The sequence below is a fragment of the Corvus kubaryi genome, unplaced genomic scaffold (assembly GCF_017639235.1).
Source record: "Corvus kubaryi isolate FWS band 111438036 unplaced genomic scaffold, C.kubaryi_AGA036_p1.0 37397, whole genome shotgun sequence".
Lineage (NCBI taxonomy): Eukaryota > Metazoa > Chordata > Aves > Passeriformes > Corvidae > Corvus > Corvus kubaryi.
The window spans coordinates 15279930-15303636 of NW_024581136.1; the positions used below are offsets into that span (position 1 = coordinate 15279930).

Here is a 23707-nt window from a genome sequence, read left to right on the forward strand (position 1 = left end):
GAGCTTGGGGATCCCAGGAGGAGGTCTGGGTCACAGAGTAACACCCTTCCTTCCTTCCTTATTATCTTGCCCTGGCAGCAGGGCATTTGTGTTCTTGCTATATCCACAGGAATCTTCGACTGGAAAATTAATATATGTCAGAGAAGTTATGTATTTAAAGTAAATCCAACCTTGCCACATGTATCTCTCTGGCTACACCTATGAGAATTGCCAAGAGGTCAACTGAAAAATTGCCTAGAGGTCAGCTGAAAGGGCCTTTTTGGGAAGTGGGCGAACTCACAGCCCTCCCTTGGACAGCTTATGGGAGCTGAGTAGCACTTAGGACAATTTGGAAGATGATGCTGTGTCTCATTTCCACAAGCAGCTCTCTGCACACTGTCAGGGTTGAGAAACGACAGTGCAATCTTACCACGTGCGTGGGTTTAGGGGGTTTGAAGAGCAGTTTTGTGGCTACCTCAAGTTTAAATTCAGTGTGATACACAGCGCCTCTGCCAGCATATGTTGAAATCCTGTGATAAGAGTGCTATAATTAGGAAGCTTAGTTGAAGAATTGGGTGAAGGAAACACTTGCATTCCTTAAGTATAAAGGATTTGTCAAAAAGCAAAGCATTCCCTGACTTGCTATGAATTCCTAGGAGGATTTCATGATACATATCTTGGGTTAAATGAAAAGGAATATACTGAAAGGGGGAGGGGGACGATTGTTTCTGTTATAATGTGTGAATGCCATAAAATCCTCCTAAATGCAGCATTTTGAAGAAGGGGTTTTGCTGCTTTTTCCTTTTCTCATTCCATCTTACAGGAGGATTGTAGGATCTGTAAAGTGTGGACTTCACTGTAGGAAATGCATCTATTTATCACTTCAAACCAAATGTAAGCGAGCTGTATGGATTGTTTTAGTAACACCTAGCAAAAAAATAATTTGTTTTGGGAACCTTAAATCTACTAAATATTTGCTGAGTGAAGAAAGAATCATAGCCAGGCAGAAGTGCATGTGTAACGTTTTGCCTCACACTAGGATAATGGCTGCAAATTTCTAGATCTTCAGCTGTTTAATAAGGCATTCCCTAACTCAGCCCAACAGCCAGAGCCAAGAAAAGAAAAAGTGCCTGTTCCTGTGATGCTTTTACCTTCCCTCTCTCAGCCTGTTCCTGCAAAACACTTCCCTGCTTGCTCAGCTCTGGTCTAGCTCAGTGCCTGTGTTTCTGCTGGGCTCACTGGGGCTGAGCAAGGACCTGGTTGTAGGAGGCTGGTTGCTATATGGAAATAAGAGAAATCCCATGCTCTCACTACTAGCTCTATACAGATTGTTTGTTTCTTCCAGACTCGATTAGACTTGTTACATAGCTCTTTATCTAGCTCTTTTTCTAAAATAAACCAAGGACTAGCATTTAGTCCTCATTCAGTGCTACAAATATTTCATTCCACTGGCCAGAGAAGAAGTTACTGAATTTAGATAAAGGTGACAATATTCAACATTGTATTTATCCTAACTCAGTAACAACTGGCACTTGCAGGGATGTTTAGAAAAGCTGTGTTACATCTCAGCACTTGCATTATCATTGAAGACTCTTCAGTTTATTTTGTCTCATACAGAAGAGGAATCTTTTTAATGGGTGTGCTAGGAGGACAGACTTGGCGGCAGCAGCAATGCTGGCTCTCTGGAGGACCTTGCTCCATAAGAGAGAGCAGCAGATGATCTAAGGGAATACATATTCAAACAAAGCAACAAAAGTCCTGGACAGGAGACTTTGTTGTTGATGTTTGATGTTGTTTATTGACCTTGTCTGGTGAGATTATGATCTCTTCAGCACAGGAACGAAGTCCTACGTGTTTATGCAACCTTAGCACAATGGGGGCCCCATCTTAAAAAGGGATGTTTTGGATGATGCTGTTATTCAAATAAATGGTGGTAATAATAATGTTCATTATGTCTGGTTTTAATTGTTGTGAAGGTTCCTTGAGCAAAGAGAGACGTGCCTGAAGCAGAACGGCAACATTTTAAGTGAAATGAGTAAAGTCCCCATGATCCCTTGCATGTGTTGCTTTTTAATTGTCTGTGTATTTTGTAGATGTTTTTGTACCACACCGTTTTATCCAAGTGTGTATAAAACCACATCAGAGATTTTACAAGGGTTAGTATCAGTGCATTTTGTGATTTATACTCAGTAGTAAAGATGATGACTGCCAGAGGTTTTTTGGTTTTATATAATCCTGGCTTTTCAGCCTTGTAATTCATTTGCTGCCTGTTTTGCAGTGCAGAGCAGCGATAAAAACTTTGCACATAGACTTGTTTGACTTTTCCTTCTCTACAAGTCATGGAATCACAGCTGAGGGGGTGGCCACCCCTCCTCTGCATGGTACCTGCTCGTTTTCCTCCCAGGCACTGATTTCTGGTACCCTTGTTTTGTTGTTTTGTTTTTTTTTTCCCTCAGGTTTCAGTATTACAAATGGAATGGAAGGACAGTGTAAATAGAGATGAATTTGGTTACGTATGGCTGTGCTGTGAAAAATGCAGGTCCTTTGTGTCTAGAAAATGGGTCATGTTTTAATTGCATTGTCAAGGGTAGTTAATGCTTAAACAGTTTGCTTCTCAATATAAAAGGGAATAAAAATGGATCTGCTATTAACTTTTCCTGGCATGCCTAAGATTATAATATATATGTATAAACCCAAAGTACAACAGGTCTAGAAAGCCCTACAGACTTTTAACTACTTGCAAGTGCTCTCAGTTTTCTTCATGACAAAATGAGCTATTTTTGTTTTTCAATACTATATCTTGTGGTATATCTACAGTGAGCCTCTTCTCATCCAAGTGCTGCTATGCTGAACAGACAGACCAGTTCTCCTCACCTGAGGCAGAAAATAACATTTTTGGTATACTTTGAGTAGCTTTTCCAGCAGATTAAGGAGCTGAAGTTCAAGTCCATGCTCAGTTGACAGTGCTGCCTCATCCTTGTGCCTTGGACTGCCTTCCATACCCTGTACCTCACATTTGCTCTTGGTGTTATCCAGAGGTTGTGTTCATGAATAACCCTGTCTGCTTTTCTTGCTGTGGTGCACAGGGTCACTGGAGTTCACTCTTTTCTTAACTGCAATTCAGGTGAAGAGCACGATGGCAAAGGATTTATTGTTCCTGTGGTTACATAATGGGATAGTCAGTGACAATAATTTCAGTTAATTAGGTTAAATTCAGCAGAAAGGCAGCTTCTGTGGCATTTTGGAGGGAGAGTCCTCTTACCAGGAGATCCACCTTAGGCTGACCACGGAGTCTGTGTTCTGCCTGGTGGAAGCTCATTCCCTCAGCACTGTCAGGAAACCCGTGGGATATCTAAGAGCAGTCCGAGAACACACTGCTTACAAATGGGTGTTCATCTCTCAGCAGTAGGGGTAAAGTGTCCATTGTTTGCTTGATTTTTTTTTTTTTTTTCTATGATTTGAAGAAGCTTTTGGTGTGGATTTTTTGAGTGATCTGTATGAGGCAGGACTTACTAGAAAACCACTCATCTTCATCTCCTTAACATACCCAAACCTCTAAATTCTATCCCTATTTCTATTAAAGAGTAATTAAACCATAAAAAAATCATGTCAAATGTCCTTCCCTCTGTAAAGCCAGTTTTGCCTAGGATAAGCGTAGCCAAAAAAAAAAAAAAAGGAAAATAATGTTTTCCTACTGCTAATAGTGTTTGCAACTTTTAACATGAGCATTAGAGGTGAAATGATTTGGAATAGGAGAAACAGAAGATATGAACTAGGTCTTGACTTGGTGCTGGTTTTATATAAAGCAGGTGGTGCGAGAGTGGTCGTGGTGTTACAGCTACAGAGGCAAAATTGCTTATTGATTGCTGGGCTCCAGTTTTTATTCATAACTGTAAGACATGTGAATTCCTACAGCTGTTGCTTGAGTGAAATTTGCTGATAATGGAGACTTTCACTTAGCTGGTCAAGCCCACTCTAATCCTGAACATTTTTAAATGTCTCCTTAAGGTTTAAATATTTTTAGTATATTTAAAGAAAAAGCCCATCAGGGGATGGATGAAACTACATTCACCTTTTCTTTCTTACCTTCTTTTTGAGTACCTTGCAGCTTTTTTGCTTACAAGTGTGGCAGTTATTGGAAAAAATAGAGTGTACAATGGATAAAAAATAGCCCACATGATGAAAGTGGCTTTGGATCCCAGCTAGCTCTGTATTTGTTTCTTGCAGATTTTGTTTCATTTTCCTGATTTTCTTCCTCTAGTTTTTAAATAGTTATAGTGTTAAAGTGAATTTTAAGATAAAAAGAAAATTTAGGAATCGGAAAACCATAGACAATCCTGTTCCCAGACAGCAAGTGATGATCTTAATAACTCAGGATTCTCTTCCCTCCCCTTGGATTTAAAGATGAATTGGCAACGTGCAATATTAGTTACAGCTACAATTGATTTCTTTGTACAAGCACTTTGGTATGCATAAATACATGAGAAATTAAACAGCTGGCACAGGTCTCCTGGTTTTGTGTAAATCTTAAGGCTAGGAGGATGCATTTTTTTATTTTAGTCAAGATTCAAAGACCTAGCTATAGAAGGAAGTTCTGTAAATGGCATTATTAGGAGTGTGCTTCTGCAAGCTGATGGGAAGTGATGTGATTTTATACAAAGAGGAAAGCTGAACAGCAATGATTTTTGTGTTTCTCTTCAAGTCTGTCTTTCAAACATTTCTGAGTATTCCAAATTATTCTGCTGTACAACTACAACTGTAAAAATATATTATTATCCACTGAAACATGAGCACAGGTCACCTCTTATTGAGGGGGTGGTGTTCCCTAGTCTTAAGTGTGTTTCAAGAGCTGTTTCTATGTAATTCTGCCTCCATTTCTGTTTTCTCTCCATGGCAGGCGTACCTGAAACAATGAGTCCTGCTTCTCTCTCAGCAGAAGGCTTGAGGCAGTTTAGTGTGTGTTGGCAGGGTTTCTCCTGCCAGCTTTCCATCTTCACTGAGCATCCTCTGCAGGATGCTCTTTTTTCTGCTCTTCTGCAGATAGTGTCAGGCATCTGGAGAGAGAAAGGGAGCAGAACTGTTTTCAGGGCAGATCACAAAACCTAAACTGGAAGAAGATTTAGTGAAATAGGCGATATTCTTTAAAAATGTATCTCTCTTCTTCCAAAGTCCCCAACGCAGTCTGGTTTGCCAGAGGAGTCCTCAGTTGCATCATTTACAAAAGCTGCAGGGAGGATGTGTTCCATGGTGATTGTGCTGTCCTTGGTTTTGCCATGATGGAAGAGCAGGAGAGGCTGTGTCAGTAGTAGCCACGTGTGAAGTCTGTCCTTCCTCTCGGTGAGCTGGTGGTCACTGGGGTTGGGGCTGCACCGGTGTGCTTTTCTGCAGGGTATCTTATGAAGGTGCAGCCACCCCTCCCCACTGATGGATAAGATGTATCGTTGAGGGGTTTCTCCATTTTGTGGGTGACTCTTGCAAGTCTAGAGATGGAGTAGTACCTTGTACTGCATCTCATGGTGCACTGCTTTTGGTACCAGCAATCAAAGCTAGTCTTTCTCTGGGAAGTAATAAAATCAGGTCTAGGAATTTCTTATTGCCATCTCCTCCCAGCATCACTATGTCCAGCATCCCACCGAACTTCATCCCAGTGTATTACTTAACTCTATTTATTTTTATTGTTTTTTTGGGTTTTTTTAAAATTTTCTTTTGCATAGATTTCTAGATGGAAAAACGTTTGCACCAGCTTATGTGATATAATAAAGACTATTAAAATCCAACATGGCTTTTGTACGTATAGTTGCCTATAATGAAAGTTAGGTATCAGTTTGGGAAGGCACACAATAGGAATATTGTAACTTAGCAGTGGCTGACATGTCGCTCAAAACTCAAAGTAGGTTGTACTATAAATATAGTCTCTTGTTTTGCAATTGACATTTTGCTAGTGGGTGGCTAATTTGAAAGGAAATAGACCAGTGATCTAATATTAATAACTAATTAATAGTTATGTGGATATTTTAAGTCTATTTTTCTGCTTATTTATAGGCATATATTATTCATCTGTGCTGTGTATCCTTCTTTTCGTGTATGTTTAATTCTGAAACTTTTGCTTCGGTAGCACTCAGGCTTTGCAATCAAAAGCTTGCTAGCAAAGTCGGTGTGTTCTTCAAACCCACTTTTTAAGGATGACAATTTCAAAGTAATAACACTTCAGCTACTGAGGGAAGTCTCCCTCTTGAAGCAAGGCCTAAGAGGAAAGCCAGTGATGCATTGTCTACATCTCACCTGCATTTGTGAGTCCTAAATCAGCATCACTCCTGTATGTTTTCCTGCGTGTAAAGTAGAATGTAGGGCAGTTTTTAGGCCTCCACTGAAAGTGTGTAGCTCATAAACAAACTGGAGAGGAGTAAAATAAGAAGGAGCATCTAACAAGCAGCTTGGTCCTTTGGGATCAGAATAAAACATGCATTCAAGTGCTTGTTGCTTCTCACAGCATATGTGTTACTTTACCAAAGAGATGTGATGTTCTTGTTTGCTCTGATGGGACAAACTTCAACATAGGTTTTTTGTCTCTTCTACCTATTCCCCCTGCCTCCTGCTTTCTCTCTCGCACTCACATTAATCTGTAAATTAATAAGCATGTGTGATACTTGTCCTTTTAATGAATTCTTAATTGAATTGATAATAAGGCAGGAAGACTGTGTGAGAGATTGATTGTACTTTGTGTATGCTCGATATGTTTAGATCTGTTTTGTCACATATCCAAACATTTTTTAATGTATTCCACCAAACTCCACAGAGCAGTGCTGCGATATCTGGGCCCTGACTGCTAGCTGTGGACTTTGTGTGTTGTCTTTGCAGCTCATCCCTCTTGTGTGAATAACTTTGCTGTGAGTGCTCGACTCACAGGGAACAAAAATTGTTTCCCACTGTCTCCAGAGTTTGCATTACTCATTTAGCTATGGTCCTAGGAGGTTTAAGCCGTGCCCTAGAAAGTGTTTCCTGTTGTTGGATTAAAACCTGCTGCAGGAGGTTTTAATTGCCTGTGGAACTCTCCTGTTAGTGGAAGCACCCGCAGTCCCTTCGACCAGTTGCTGCATCATCTGCATTAAGGTGGTCTCAGCATTTGCTGCAGGTGCGAGGAAAAGCCCATGTTAGCACCAAATGTCTAACAACAAGCAGATACAGCATTCTGCCTTTTAATACCTGGCTCTGCAGAGGGTGGGGATTGCAGCTGTTGGCTTGTTGCAGGGCATGGCATTGATGATAGAGGAAACATAGTGTGAGGCTTTAAGCTTTCACAGCCAAATTGGCTGTGCTTTTCCAAAAGTGCTGAGCTCTTTTGTGTTTGGTCTCTCCAAAGCTGTGTCTCTGTATTTCAGCACAGTTCATAGTGTCATCATTGTGAAACAAACAGTTGTGGATAGACAGACTCCCTGAAGCAAGCTTCCTCCTTCCGTTTTCTTACAGATATCCAGAGACTGCAATTTCAAAGTGCTTTTGTTTGTTGGTTGGTTTTTTTTTTTTTAGAGGGGGATTCTTTTTCCTGTCTCTTATGTACTTTGCTGTGCAGAGGGCAGCTCTGGGCTGCCAATCTGAGAACCAATCTCAAAAATCTTGTGTCACTGATGCAGGGATCTTGCTGGGGATGTTGGTGTTTCAGGCATCGCTTGGGATCCAGGCCATTTCAAGAAGGGCTTGAGGTTGTTGTCCATTGATAAAATGCAGTTGGCAGTGTTTGTCCAGGTCAGAGGACAGAGCTGACACCACCAATGCCCTCACCTGTGCTAGTGCTGAGGGTTGTGTGTGGGGGCAAATAGTGAGGCACGTGATGTTTGAGTTCTCCAATTTCTCTAATTTCAGAGTCAGTCTGAGGCATGTTGGAAGTGACTGTCAGGGGGTTGTTTTGAAGTTTTTGTACCTCTGTATTTTTCTGACTCTTTTTGTGTGACAGTACGTGTTTATATTTTCAGTTCCTTGTGACTCAGGGAATCTTTTCTCTATGTATATGCTTATTGCAGGCAGTATTTAACATAGTCCTGTTGATTCTCATGTAATAATGAGAGCCCATCACAAGGTGCACTCTTAATCTGCCAAGATTTATAGACATTTTTTGATTCTCTAGCAATAAAAAAAACCCAAAAAGCTCTTAATGCTTTAAAAATTTGCAGAAATTCTCTTGTATTTCAAGGGTTAACAGGTGGTGTTGGGTTGTAGGTTAGACTTGATGATCTCAGAGGACTTTTCCAACCTAAATGATTCTGTGGCAACTTCAGTGTTTTCTCTCTGTAAAAAGCACATCTGCATCTGGGCAATCCTGCTTGCCCTTGTAATATTTACTTGCTTATCTTTTGTATTAAAAATAGTGAACCATGTTCGTCAAATAATGTAGCAGGTCACAGCACTTTAAGCATCTTGAAAATTACCTTTATGTCAGTCCTGGTGGAGCACTGGAAGTGTCTGTCAGACACTGGGAATATGAAGCAATGGTTCCTGTGCAAGGTTCTTGTGTCTTGAGCTGCTGCTGATCCACCAATAAATTCAAGGAACTTCACATTTGCCCTGTGAAGGGTTGTGAGCAGGAGCAACAGACAGTTGATGTGTTGGAAGTAAACAAGTAAAGTTCATGAGTGACTCTCACACATACATGAGTTGGAAGCATGGACTTTTTTAATGGCTGGGATCCTTCTTTGGTTCAGATGGGTAGCCTAGAGATACGGTCTTCCATCAGAATGGATTGTTGACTGTTTTTGTTTGAGTTTGTCTTACATTCCATAAGTATCTCACTAGTGCTGCTTTGGTGTTCATAGGTTTTGAGGTGGTGTTTTCCTAGACGAAAACACAACTTTCTGAGTAGCACTACAAACAAGTGCCTTTTGCAAACATTCCCCCTCCCCCCCCCCCCCCCGGCCCCCCATATTATTAAAGGCCCATTGAGTCTGAAAATTCAGTAATGTAGCTTCCCACAAACATGCATATTTTTCAGTGTAATTGGAAGATGTTTTGGATTACTGTCTTTAGGCCTGTGGAGCCAAGAACCCAATTATAGGCATGGTTAGAACGCGACCGTGTGCGTTAGTCAGATTTATAACAAGATTCCAATAATGCAAAATTGCTGCACGACAAATTAGTTTGTATAGATTTTGACAGTTGTTGCCTTTAATAAACTAAATTATTAAGCAATACACAGCTGCAACGCTTGCGAAATTGAAGAAAAATAGACTCATTTCCCTGTCAAAATCTTTTCCACAGAGCAGGACCACGGGCGTGCGTAAGTCTGGTTTGAGTTGTTCCATTGACTTTGTGAATCCATCTGTCCCAAGATGATTTTCTCTGTGAATAGATGAGAGACAGGTTACAAGAGCTACATTTAAGACTTTGTCAGGCACCTTCTTTTTACTGTTAGTGCTGACAGATGCAGTTGCAATCATTTGGGCTGACACTTATTAAGCTAAGATTTGGGGGGTTAATTGTAATTTATGGATAAATGGTGACTAGATTAATGCTGCTTGTTTATTTTCACTACAAACCTGAGCCAAGAATTTACCATCCCCTGGCAGAGTGCAAGAGCCATTGGTGTGGTAACTCCATCTACCAACTGAATTGGATCTCTGAAATCCAAGGACCTGTCGTTCCCTGGAGTAAAGTGTTACAACACTATAAAATAAAGCAAAATTTACTAAATTCTAGCAATCAGGCTATTCAATCAGTAGCTTTTTTACACTTTCCTGTCCTGAGCTATGTTCCAGCTGCAGATTTGAGAACCACTGTGGCTGCCAAGTGACATTTGTATCTAGAATGGCAAAGACTCTATTTTAGTGATATGGACTTTAATTAGATATGACATAATTATGATACAACCTGCTTTTGGTCCAATTTAAGACCAAGTTCCACTATTTTTTACATGCATTTCCAAGCAAATTAAAGCCCAGTTTGAGATATGTGCTCCATCCCAGCTACTTGATATCTATTCAAAAGGAGCTGAGATTCCAGCAGTCCATGGTCACTGCCCTGCAGTTTGGAGCTTTCCTTTTCACAGTCCAAGAGCAGCAAGGGCAGACCTTATTTCTGAGTGTCCTTGGCTGCTGTCGCTTGAGGTGTTTCAGCTCTTGCACTTTTCTCCTGGGAGAACATGATGGCACTGACTTAATGGGGGTAAATTGAAAGATGAAGGCTGCTCATTTTCTGTGCGTGGTGAGGGTGAATCTCTGGTCATGAATTCAGAGGCAGGCACAAAGTACAGAGCAGCCTTCTGCTGTTGGAGTGCTGACAGTGATGATGGTTGATGGCATAAAATAAAGCTGCTAGAGATTGTGTAGAATGGCAAGGGAGAAAAGAAAAAAAGAAAAATGTATTTATTTACCAAATTCTAATACAGTAAAATGGAGGATTTTCAGGAAGGAGAATGATGACCAACTTTACAGTGCTTTTGAGTGGCTTACATTTTGAAGGGTCGTTTTTTTGGAAAAAGAGCTGCAAGTTCCAGACATCACTTCTAATGAGTATGCAAAATAGTGGCTGGAGTATTTGCAACGCCAGTATGCATATGAAACAGTACTATTGGAGACAGCCTTTAAAAATTAAATATTGCTGCCTTCTAGTTTGGTAAAAATGATTCCTGTGTTTGATTTTTTTCAATAAGCCTACCCTTATAAAACTTAAATGTTTTAAGCCAAATAGTGTGAATTATGATCAGGCCAAAGAATTTGGAATATCTGTCGAATAGAAAGAATGAGAATTTCAGCATCTTGTTTCCAAAATAGTTGTACATACTTCTTGCTTTCTTCATGTGCCCTTGGCAGTCAGTCAAGACTTTTTGAGCACCATCAGTGTACTCTGAAAATATCCTCTGCACTTCATAAATCGTTAAGAGGATGAATTATGGAAATGACAGTGGATAAGGAAGAGAAGCAAAGACGCACATTCACTTGGGACATTGCCTTGAGGCTGGTGTCATTTGTTGGTTGGATGGTCTTTGAAATAGAGGCATTAGAGAGAATAAGTTGTAGCGAGCAGATCAAATATCTCATTTATAGTCATACGCTTCACACAGAAAGAAAACAACATCAAATATTATTAACAGGTGGTCTAGTGGGAAGACAGCAGTAAACAGTACTTCCTAAAAGTGGATAATTTCTCTCTCCCTGATGGGCCACATTCAATTTATAAAATGCACATCAGTATTTTTTATGACCACATAATTTACTTTTTTGTCTTGTTTTCCCTAACTACAGACAATTTAAAATCAAAACAAACAAAACCCCTAGTCAGCCATTAAAAAAGGTTACTTGTTTGTTAGTTGAAAAGCAACTTTTTTTTTTTTTTTTTTTAAATTTAAAAATTGAGACTTAAGTCCCAATCTACTAGCAGTAGGGATTTCATTTAAAAGAAATGGAAGAGAAGAAAAATCAAAAAAGGTTGTGGAAAAAACCCCACCCATGGAATAGGTAAACGGGCTCTGTGCTGATCAAGGAGCACGCTCTAGTGGTGGGTTAATCCAGCCTGGCCTTCTCGGGTGCCCATCCTCCACCTCCACTGATATTAATCAGCTTCTTCAAGAAAGTGACATTTTCACAGAATCTTTTTAAATTTACCATTTCTGTTGCTGTCCTGTGCCAAAACAAGTGCAATGTGTTTACGTGTGGCATCATCACTTGTATTGGTGGTAGTGAGATGAAATTCCTACTCTCTAATTAATTTTGCAGTGGGGAAGTATATGTCTATTTTTACAGATGGTTTTTAAATGCATAGATATTTTAAGCTGCAGAGGGAAAGATTTCATGCTCACGATGCACAAATTCTTATGGAGTGTGAGCATTTTAGTAACAGACACATTGTTAAGCTTGCCTGTTAACATCACGTAAAATGTTGGGTTCCTGAAATCCTGCACATTTTTGCACTGTTTTCTGTTCTTGTGCTCTCCCTGAGGCTGGTAAATCTCTTCAGTTCTTCCTCTCTCGTTCAACTTTTTTTTTTTTCTGTAATGGGACTTTAGCTTTACAGCTTGATTCTCTTCAGATTCCTGAAATACACGTAGATAGGCATCTTGTAAGAAAGAAAAATAAAATACTAAGTATGTAACTATGAAGCAATCCACAGCTGAAGAGTAGATATGGTAGGGAAATTATGCCCTGTGATTATAGGTGAGCACCCTGTGATGTGCTTCATTTCATCATATCACTTGGTAGGAATATAATTAAATGTGAAGTTTTTATCCTACATTCTTCACTGTATGTGAAGGGTTTTTTACTACAAATTCTATTCACATCACTAACACACATAAAAAACCCCAGACATATACTCTTTATGCAGTGTGTCTCTGCAGCACATGCAATAAATTTTACTCTTATTTATTAATTTGAAACAGATTAAAAATACATGGATTTTTAGAGGACCATTGGTCGTGTTACGAGCTGCAAGTGCCTGCAGAAGTAGCCGACTATCAGGATCCATCTGAAAAAATTGCTTTTGTTGCTTAGTCATTCTTAAAAGCCCTGCTAAGTTAGGCCATGCATTTAATTGTTGCTGTTCCCTCAGCCCTCTCCATGCCATGGCTAAGGTAACTGTGAACAGGTTTCTTGCTGTTGTAGAGAGGTTAATGCAATGGTGAATTTCTGGTGTTCAGTGTGTTTTGTGTTTTCTGTGTGTGCTCTGAAGGGTGCTGTGGAGAGGAAAGGAATTCCTCTTAAAGCAGGTTCTGTTGAGGGTGTGGTGGTTCTCTGCTCTCCTGTAGGGCCTCTGGGTTCTTTCTCTTGTTTGGCATCATTTTGGGGGTAATTTCAGTTATTTACTTGAGCAGAGTTTGTTGCAAATGAATGAAAAATCCTTAATGTAAACATGAAGTGTACAAGGTTCAAAGCATAAAAGTTGAAACTTACTGCTGTCTTGTTTGTTCACCCAGAAGGATCAACATCCCCTTTTAATGACCCTTTGCACTTAGAGTTAAAATTTTATAAGCTTGTTAAACTGTGTTTCTGATGATTTTTTCCCAAATTAAATTTTAGCAATGTAGTTGGCATATACAGTTAGGCTTGTAGAAATGATCAAAGCAGTATGTAATACCCTAGCAGAGAATTAAAATTACATTAATGGAGGGTCAGGACCTTTTCAGTTAGTTCTTGTGAATTACTGTCAGTGTGACAGGGAGGACCAGGACACTTTTCCAGTCCAAGGTGGTGGTACCATGGTTTTCGACACTACTGTCCATTTGGCTGTCAGAGGCTTTTCAGAAGGAAAAGAGGAGAAGTTTACTTGATTCTCTTGGGAATTGAAACACGGAAAATGATTGCTGACCAAAATACCCTGTGGTTCCTCAATCAAAAGAGGAAAAAACATTTTCAAGTCTTATTGAGCTTAGCAACAGGCTAAATAGCAGAGAGTTTCTTAGACGTCAGTGGTTGCTTTTAGGATGATGGAAAGTCTGAAATGCTAAGTCCTGTTTAAGGCATGTGTTGCTTTCCTTGGTTTTAATCCTAGTATTAAGGAGGTGCTTGGGAAGTTTTAGTGTTATTTGTAATGTATTTTGTCAGCCTTTGTAGCTGGAGTTTAGTACTTAGAAAATTGTTTGCTGTTTTCCAGATCCTCTTCCAGAGGGCAGAGTTATCTGTTTTACTATTGAGTGTATCCTGCTTCAAACAGCTTTTTTTTGATATGTGGATTCTTTTCCTGTGGTGCCCAGACAGTGTTCCTGTGCTTCTGCCTACAAATCTTCTCCTTAATCCCTTAGTTTACATAAGATCACTTTCTAATGATTTAATCTGTAATGAATATTGGTGGTAGGGATCACCATGGTACACAAATACAGAATCAGTAATTATTCTGATCACAGGTGTGCAATGTATTTCTAGGGACTGTTTAAATTTTGAAGTTGCCTGTAGAAATTAACTTCATGAGGGTATTTTAAGGATTGTTCATATAACACACTCTTTATAATTTGTTGATGTGAAATTCTGCTCCAAAATGGTCACTTTTGAAAACACTGGATTGTTTGATCATGGCCTTGTGTTTCCTGGTTTTCATCTTGCTATTGAATCATTTTAGTATGCATTGGTTAACCCTGCAATATCTATTGCATCAGTATTTACCCCTTTGTCAACTTTAATCTGGAGTCTCATAAAGAACAGAAATTCCTTTGAAGCTAATATGCTATTCTGTGGTGGTGATTTGCTTTCAACTTAGAGTGAGAAGAGGATAGAGTTGAAACTGTGACTGTAATTCGCTTTTAAAATAAATTCCATGTAAATAATCAAGGTCTCTAATTTTTTATGTTTATTTTCTTAACTAAGCATATATTGTTATCAGTAGGAAACTGAATGTTGTTTTAATTCTTTCAGTAAAAAGACTGGTAGAAAAATAGCTTTTATCCTTTTTTCATCCTTTAAAATAAATATTGATAGAAACTATCATAATATGGTTTGTGTTACAGGTGGTGTAATACCAAGGGCTGTACTGCTGCCACATCACAATTTTGTGGGGTTTCAGAGAGTAGTTCTGGTAAGGACACTCAATGATTTATCTATTTATTTGTCATAAAAGTGGACTGTAGTTTGGTACAATTTAGTATTACGTGCATTTACAGTATTTGTTAGGTATCAGTTTCTGCAGTTCACTGAATCCATACATTAAGTGTTCTTTTATTCAGTGGTCTTTAACAGCTCCTTTTGGAGCTGTTAGTGTCTCATGTGTAAATCCATATTCATTTTGTTGAGAGTTATGGTATAACACATCAATTGACGGTATGGAAGTATTAATAAATAGACTTTTTGTTAAAACACATTGTAAAAACTATGTTGTCTCCTTGAAGTGTGGAGTCACTATTGCCTTGGTGTGTATCAGTTCTTAAAAAAGGGTGGAAAATTACTGAATTTTGATTATAGTATGTTTTTTTCAAGTGCTAAAGTCTTGTCTTCCCAAAGGAAAACATGAGTGTGTGGTTCAGAGGGCAAATATCCAGACTGTGTGCTGTTATTACTGTCTTCTTAAATGTAATGTGCACTCATGATTTTGCAGTTGTTTCCTTTGAATGTATGTAACTGCAATCCTTCTATAATTTCTTTTGATTTTGGAAACTTTCCGTAAATATTTTTTCTTATCTCTTCTCTATGGCTAGAGTTACAAGGGAGATGAGATTACCTATGCTTATTCTTAGAAAGGGAAAAGGGAAAATTCCTTGTGCACCAGGCCACCAGCAGCCATGCTCACGTATTGTGCAAGAGCACAATTGAGCATTTGTTCTTTCAGCAGGAGATAACTGAGACCACATTGGTATCTGTAGCATTTTTAATATATACCATAATTTAACAAATGTCTTGTGGGTGTAGCAGATGTCTTTTCTTTCCCCAGCACACACCCCCCCCCCCTTTTTTTTTTTTTTTTTTTTTAAATTCACAGTCCCTTAAAGTTTTTGGCAAGCTCTCCTTGTGTGCCTCTCTTAGGTCTATGGAGGGCACTCAAAGACAGAGGGAATTTGTTTTAACAACCCTTATCTTGCAAGTAGACCCCCACAAGGTAGAGAAGGATATTGCTGATGTTCTTTGTGGCCTTGCAGGGTAGTGTTGGGCTGGCTCTACTCCAACACATCACTTAAGCAGTTGAAGGCAGTGGGACTAGAATATGTTTAAATGTTCTTCTGGATTGATCTCTGTGTGTACTTTCTGAAAACAAGGTGGAGTCCACAAGAAATTTTCAATGGGATTCTCTGGTCAAGCTAAGAAACAAATAAGTTCTTTATGTGCTGGAGATACTGAGGAGAGAGGGGGATGTCCTTGCTTGAGAAGCCTCTGGACTGATAAATAAAGGAAGCAAAAGGTGCGGGAAGTTGTGAGTGAATAAAGACTGAAGCCATTTTCCCTTTTGTCATTGCATTTGGTTGGTTTATCTAAAATAATTGGTCATGGTACTACTCACACTGCGTGGTTTCCAGCCCTGTAAGTACATAGTGCCTCGAGCATGCACCAGCCATGCATGTAGGCTTACTTTAGAGTTTCTAAGTCTTGGAGTGGCAGAAAATGCGCTTTCAGATTTACAGGAGAGAAATGGCTTTGGGAAGGTTTGAGTAGCATCACTCAAGAATGTTAAATGGCAATTCTGCAAAGTAAAAACATCATAGCTTTATAAATATTGTAAGAAAAGAAAGATGATGGGAGCTCTTTGGAGTCTGAGAAATACTGAAAATTTTTCAAAATGTTGTGAGCAATTTGTGCAGTACTTATTAAAGTATAATGTCATCTGGAGAAGTCATGGACTTCTCCCTCTCTATCATCTCTTTATTTTCAAATAATGCTCCCATTACTGGAAATGGGTGAGCAGAATTTTACATGCCTTGAATCTGTTTGAGGTAAGGTCAAGGTAACCAAAGACAGTGGGTTTCTTTTTGTGAAAAGCCGTCCTATCTAATTTGTTTGACTCTGAACCAGGAGAAGCTGTTACTGTGATTGGTTAATTCTGAAAAAAACAGAGTAGAGGTCACTTGTGGGACAAGCTGAAGACCATTTCAGTGCAGCTGCTTGTGTAATAGTTGCCTGCAGTTACAAGACAGGGTGTATTTCCATCTCTGCTAATGTTTTAGCTTGACTCAGCAAAACTGTTTTCTCTATACAAAGCTATGATTGTGTTTCCAACTGCATCAGTGGAGGAGCAGTTTAATTCAAAATAGCACCTTCTGATGGAGGGGGGGTCCTTATCGGACAGATGAGGTATTGTCAGGTTTTGAATAGTTTGCTTCAAAGGGGATTAATTAAAAAATTAGTGAGAACAGATGTCTGATGTTGGCCTGAGCAGTCAGAAAGAAGAGGACTCAGAAAGAAGAGGAAATGTCCTGGGTTTGAACTTTTTATCTTAATTGGACCCCTTGTGACTTTCAGCCCATTTGATAAGAATTTCTTCAGTAGATTCTCCTACTGTACAAAGCCAACAGCTTTAAATTTTAAGGTTTTTATGTGTGGGTATAGGCACTGAGGCAAGTTTTTGCATACAGCTTGGAAGGATGACTCCTTCACAAAACAAAAACTTTATATACCACAGGCTGCTTTAGTATAGCTTTTTTATATCCCATGTGCTACACAGAAAAGCAAAATAGTGTTCCTTTAAACTACATTTTAATATATTTTTGAATGTCATTACATATTCTTCTACAGGTGTGTTCAGGCTCCTTTTGCCAGTTAGACCTTCTGTAGAGTGCCAAATTAGCAAGAGGACCATTTGGTATGCTGCTTTAATCTTCTAAGATCAACAATGTAATTACTTCTAGAGATGCAGGTGACTTTGCAATGTGTAGGAGCCGTCTGGGGCTGTGTTACGGCAGGCACAATCATCCAATCTCTGGGAATTTTTCCTTTACAGTAGTATAAATATGCCTCTAGACTTAAGCACTGATGAAGTATCAGAACTTGGCATTTATTCAAAGTTGTCCTTAGTGTGGGATAATTTGAGTTAGGCAAAATATTCCAATTTCTACAGGCAAGGAAAGAAGCTTGTTTTTATTTTTTAGGGCGTTCTGTAAAAGAAAAGACTGCTCTTGATGATTCAGATATTGGAACAGTTCCCAGTGGGGAAAAAAAAAGGGTATATTGCAGGGTATGGAAAATCTGGTCAAGGAGGCTGATGACACTGACCGTGTTGTGTGCCTTTTCCACATATTATAGGCATATCATATCAGCATACATGCTATTCTTAATATTCTGCCAAACGACCCTTGGTACAGCTTCATTTTGAGAAAAAAAAAAAAAAAAAGCAGATGCTGAAGGCAGAAGGGGAATCAGCTAATGTCTAGACAACTTTTGGAGGCATGAGTGAGTTTTTCATCAAATATATATATGCTTGAAGGGAAAAATCAATACGACTTCTTATTGAACTTTGGGTATAGCTAATATAGATGGAGATGTCTCTGCCAAAATACACAGTACTAATGCCTAGACAGTATAGGTTTTGCTCATGAAAACCTCCACAGTCAGATTTGAGGTATGGTGCAGAGTAGGATAGAGAGATGCAGAGATGGAATGTCTGCGTTGAGGGTGGTGACTGTAGCAGAAACTGAAAACTGTCTAAATCAAGGGAAGAGGTACTTGCAGGCTTGGAAAACAATCTGGCCATTTTTGCAGAGTTCCTGGGGATGAGGTGGTTTTGTCAGAGCTGCCTGTGTGCCCACCAGGGTCTCGTGTTGTGCACTTGAATGTCCAGTCTCACAGTGGGGCTGGACCGAGGGAATCACTGCACTGCCGCTCTCATTCTGTGGTTGTCACCCCACTGCCTCCTGGGCCCTGTTCAGGAGGCAGTGACAGCCCTGAGGGACCATGAGGACAGAACAGAGGCCCAGGAATGCCCAATCTTTCATTTTGTAAAAGTAAAGCAGCACTCTGCCCTAATGACGGACCCCAACAGCCCCTTCCCCACCACCTTTTCCAGAGCTGTCTCAGGAACACGCTCCTTCCTCCTGGCTGCCTTGGCAGCTCTGAGATTTCTGCTTTATTCCTCTATGGCTTCGTGATAGATCACACCAGTATTGCAGATTGGCATACAGAGCAGTGAAAGGAGAAATGGGAATTTTTACACTGGTCTCACATTCCTGTTATTTTCAGTTGCAAATGGAAAATAGGATGAGTATGGTGATGGTGCTGTGTCACTGCCTAGGACAATGAATCAGTGCTGTCTGCAGCTGCAGTCGCTCGTGTTCATGAGTGGCCATGCCCGGTGTCTGTAGCAGGGCTGGGATCATGGGTATTAAACCCCTTCTGTAATATTTGATTTAACAAACCAGAAGAGCTTTGCCTCTTTGAATACCAGAAATAATGTTTGTCAGACAGTGCTTGTTTCTTAATTTCTTTCATGGCTTTTGAGAGATGGGTCTTGGTAGGAAGTAGCCACAAAAGTCAAGAACTTCACATCCTATTCTTTGTTAGAAATAATTTCAATATGGCATCCAAGTGTTCTAGGTGCTTCTGGAGAATTTAGCTGCCTAATTTCAAAGTTCACCTGAAATTAAATCTTGAGGTGCCAAAGTAAATACAGTTGGTTTCTGATCCACTTCATCGGCCCTTTATCTGAAATAAATTTCTGGGTGTTACATTTGTTTTAATTAGTACATCTTCTTTCATTTTTTAAATGAGGAATGTCTGATTTAGTGACTTTTTTCCCTGCTAACTGGTCTTTAAGTAATAAAAAAAAAACCCAACTAGGTGAAGATGGTTTCATAATGCCCTTTTGCACCTGATGTTGTTTGCACTGGTAACTGATTTCTGTAATTTATCCTCAGACACTGCAGTTTGATTATTCCTGAACAAAAAGGGGCTGTAGCTCTAAGATGGCTTCTTAAAGACTCAGAGCTGTGGTTTTCACTTTTTTATACTGGTGTTGCTTTTGGTTTTATTTAAGAATAAAATGGTGTGGTAGGTGGCATTGGTAGAGTGGTATGAGGAAAGGAGGCTTTTTTTGCAGATTAGCAACCAGTAGGGCAGGGATAGTGCAGGAGTGTAGGAGTAGAAATAGCTCATGGAGATTCACACGTATTCTGGTTTTGCATTCATGTGACCAATTGCAGAAACACGTTATCTATGACTTTTGGTTTTGCAAAAAGTGGGGGGGTTTTCCGCTTTTTTAAAGATCCTCCACTCATAATGGTTATTTACCTGCAGATTCCCACAGGCTCGTTTCAGGCTGCTTTAGTGAACAGAGGTGGATGTGAAATTGCTTGGGCAAAGCAAAGAGTTGAGTTTTTAATCTGAGGGTAAACTTTCTTAAGCTTTCTTTAGAACTCCATTCATACATAATGCTGCAGTCAGTCATGAGTTACATGTCTTTAAATCTCTTGAGGTGAACATATTGGGCCTAGAAGAACTTGTCAGTTTACATTTAATTTATTCCAGGCTTTAGGATATGTTTCATGGCTGTGGAGAAGTTTGAATACTAAATATGATGAATGTTAGCCTATATTTTCAATACCAAATTCTGCTGGCCAACTGCATTAGATTCTCAGCATGTTTAATATCCGGGTAAATGGAGAAAAGCTTGTTTAAAGTGCAGTGTATTTCTGCTATTAATGTTCACAAGTACCAATCTACTTGTTTGCCATCAATCCACAACTCATGAGTAATACCGACCTTGTTCTAAGAAGTCAGAAGTATTCAAGGTTTTTTGTTTAAAAAATCCACAACGAACCCTTGCATTGTTAGTATAATTAATTCATTGTTTTCCCTGTCCAAAGGGCAATATCTTCTTTTTCTTCATCCCAAAGTTAAAAGTAGATAAAGAAGTCTGGCCTCCTCTTCAGAAAGCAGCAGGTCCCAATGTAGTTGCTCATGAGCTGATTCTGTGATTAATGGCCACTAAAGCTGGAAATTATCTTTCCTTGTTAACAGTTGGTATTTTCTTGGCTTGAAATTTCAATGAATTGTAACTAAAGGATCTTCTCTGTGTCCTGTGGGGTTGTTAGGTTGGATTTTTTTCCATTTTTCTCACCCCATTATGGTATTCCCTCACAGGGGTTTTGTGTGTCATCCTTAATTTTTCAGAAACACAGGACTCAGAGCTGTTACTGTTCAACAAGACATCTGCTTCAGGAAAAGAATTGGCAGCTTTTATGCACTCACAAAGGAATTTCAGAAAAATTATTTGTTATTCCCAAACTAGATGCTGCCAGAGTAACATAATTCCAAAACTTCTTTTCTCATGGGAAAGGCATAAAAGACTAGTCTTAACAATGGGGAAATAAGCTGGGTTTATTTGCGTTTAGAATGGATCAAAGCTTCTTCAGGACCTGTTCTGAGCACTGAGCACCTCATTACCGTCTCTCTCTTTTTCATATGTTTATATCCCCAGCACTGCCAAAGCTGTGCTGTGCCTGATAATCCCTGATCTTTTCTGAAATAATGTAGGAGTCAGAAAAGATGCTCGCACACACAGAGAGCATCCTTCCACTCCAGGAAATGCTTCTCCTGCTCTATTTATGTGGTCAGTATTATTTATGGAGTAGTTCTGTTAACTTCTCATGCTCAAAATAATACCTGCACTTGAAAATAACTTTGTAGGTGCTGAAAAAGTTGAGGTGAGAGTGTTCAGGCTTAGACACGAGGGGCAGGGTAAATGAGGGAGCGGATCCTTTGTTGGAAAAAGTCATGTTCATGGAGCTGTCTGTGCCCAGACCGATGCATGTTTGGTTTTAATTTGCTTGTTCACTAGGAAAGAGGAACCAGTCCCCAAAGATATGCAGAAATTTAGTGTAGTTACCCGAGTAATGATATCAACTTTAATAAAACCCAAAAATACAGTGTTTTGCAAAAAAGCCTATTCCAACACCGTGAGGCAGGGATGGCCACCAATGAGTGTTTGCAGACTTGGACTCTAGTAGAATTCACTGCTCTCAGAACTGCCAGGCAAGGGCTGCTTGGATCCCTGCAGGCTCAGCCTTGCAAGTCCCCAGTCACACCACAGAGAACAATTTGGAGCTTTTTTATTTTGCTGTTGGTTGTGCAAAAATTCTAGGTGTGCAGTATGAAATCGCCCTGAGCAGGGAGGTGCCCAGGTAGTGCTGTGCTGAGTTGTAGGCACCAGCCTGGGGCAGAGAGGAGGTGCTGGGCAGTTTCAGGCGCTGGGAACTCAGAGCAGAGCTGTGCGTGGTTACTCTGTGCAGGTGCCACTCCGAATCACCCCGAGTTCTTGTTGTTATGGCAACATTAAAAAAACTTCCTTATCAAGAGTGAGGGAACCCATTCTGGTAAATACCCTGAAGTGAGTCAGATGAAGGCCTTTCTCCTGCAGGCAGTTCAGGACATGACTCAGGGCACAAGGCTAAACAAACAAGGACAAATAAAAGGAACAGCGTTTACTTGGACTAGAAAACACTGTTGTTGATGATTAATTGAATTTTTTTTTTTTTTTTCAACCAGCAGAATTTATTTCTGCAAAACATTAGCAACTTGTGTTGTAATGGAAAAGTAGGGAAAGAAGGACATAGAAAAAGAAGTGATTGAAGGAGATACAGATAAACTCAATACTCTGGAGAGCAGATGGAGAGATGGACTCAGGAGTGCAGAGTGTGTGTAGGCAGTGCATGGTGAGGAGGTGAAAACCAGGGCAAATGCGTGACCACAGGCTCGAGATCAGATGTCAGATCAAGAGATGAAAGCTGGAAGATGGATCACCAGCTTGGGAAAGATAGCAAGGGCAGTGGACAGAAACTGCAAAAGGGTGACAGTGCATGAAAAGGGGAGGGAGCCCATACAGCTGTATGAAAACATCCCCAGTCAAGATAGGGCTGCCTCTGCTGTTGTACCAGTGCAGAAATACCTTTCCACAGCTGCTTCTGAGAACTACATCTGCTGTTTTATTACCAGCAGGTAGCAATGTAAATATTTTAATCATAACAAATAGAATCCATGCCAGGCTACACAGTCACTAATCACCGTTCCACAATAAGATTTACTGAATACACAAACCCCCCCCCCCCCAAAAAAACCACAGACAGCTGAGAACTGGCTAATTACAAAAGTCTGCCCAAACTTCAGTGGTTTTCCATGGAGAAATAAGTAGTGTTAGTTTGAGAATGAATCTTGTTTTGTAAGCCATCAGCATCCAGCAGCAGCGTAGTGAAGAACTGTGTCACTGTTAGTGCACCAGTATCCATCAGCTCAAGCAATTGATGTAGATGTAATCACTGTCTCTAATAGAAATAAAGTCAGGGTAATGGAACATTGTCACAGGATCAATGTCTCCTGTTTTGAAAATAAACCCCCTCAGCTTTGCTTTTGCATTTATGTACCAGCAGGCGACCACATCATTCAATTCAATTGACACAGTCCCTCAGAGCCCTGAATGATGTATTGTGGGAACATCAGGAACAACATATTGGGGAGAAATGGAATGTTCCTGATCAGACTTACAGGCCATGTTATTCAGTAGGTTTTTTAGCAGTGAAAATGAGAATAAATCAGGTGAGAGCAGAAACTTAGCATGGTATGGAGATTTTTAACCCCGTTTAACTGTTAATTTCTCTAAGTTCTGGATCAAAAAGATTGAACCACAGGAGTTGTGTTTATTTTCAGTGGTGGTGTTCACAAACAGAAAAGCATTTTTGGACCTTGCCCCTCCCCACCTTAGTCTCAGCAGAAGCCCTTGATAGGGCTCATTTTGACTGACTCAAGGGCTCTTCTCAATCTGTTATTTTCTCAGAATTTTTTACACAGTTTGATCCAAGCGAGGTTTAATGGGTGTGCTCCCACATGCATCCATAATTAATTTCTTGCAAAGGCTTTTTAATGCAGCACAGGAGATCAGCAGCCATACAGTTGCATACTTAAAATCAGATGCGTGCCGAAAAGGCATATACAGGATTTTAAACAATGTTGCAGAAAAGGCTTTTTCCAGTTTTCCCCTTTCTTGGACTTGATTCCAGCAGCTGTTCTGTGTCTAGATCCAGGCAGCATTAGCAGGCTCCTATTTTAGCACTTGGTGAAGCCATTGAATAATTTCCAAAAGCCTTCTTGAGACAGGGTCTAAAAGTTTGACTGCAGAAATGTTTATTTATTGGAATTGGGTGTTCCTGAAGGACTGTAACTCTCTCTAAAGGGACATCCTTCAAATGGCCTAAGAATGGAAGCTGCAGAGCTTGTTTGATGTTCCCACTGTTCCTGAGATGGCCCCTCCAATAAGACAATTTTCCCTTTTGAGGGACAGATGGACAGATGTCTCTCCCAGGAGGAACGCCAAGCATTTGTCTGGTGCTTCCCTCTCCATTACAGAG

The 23707-nt window shown here is 39.9% G+C and overlaps 1 protein-coding gene across 4 annotated transcripts in view; it reads left to right on the forward strand.

Annotated features, from left to right (window-relative positions):
* Positions 1–23707, forward strand: part of TBL1XR1 (TBL1X receptor 1) — a 109730-nt gene that overhangs the window by 56425 nt on the left and 29598 nt on the right. For 3 of the 4 annotated variants that reach the window (XM_042041811.1, XM_042041814.1, XM_042041813.1), the window contains exon 3: positions 14402–14469. The exons of the other annotated variant lie outside the window; for it this stretch is intronic. The gene's annotated coding sequence lies outside the window, so the exon portion shown is untranslated. The remainder of the gene's footprint in view (positions 1–14401; positions 14470–23707) is intronic. 4 annotated transcript variants of the gene reach the window in all.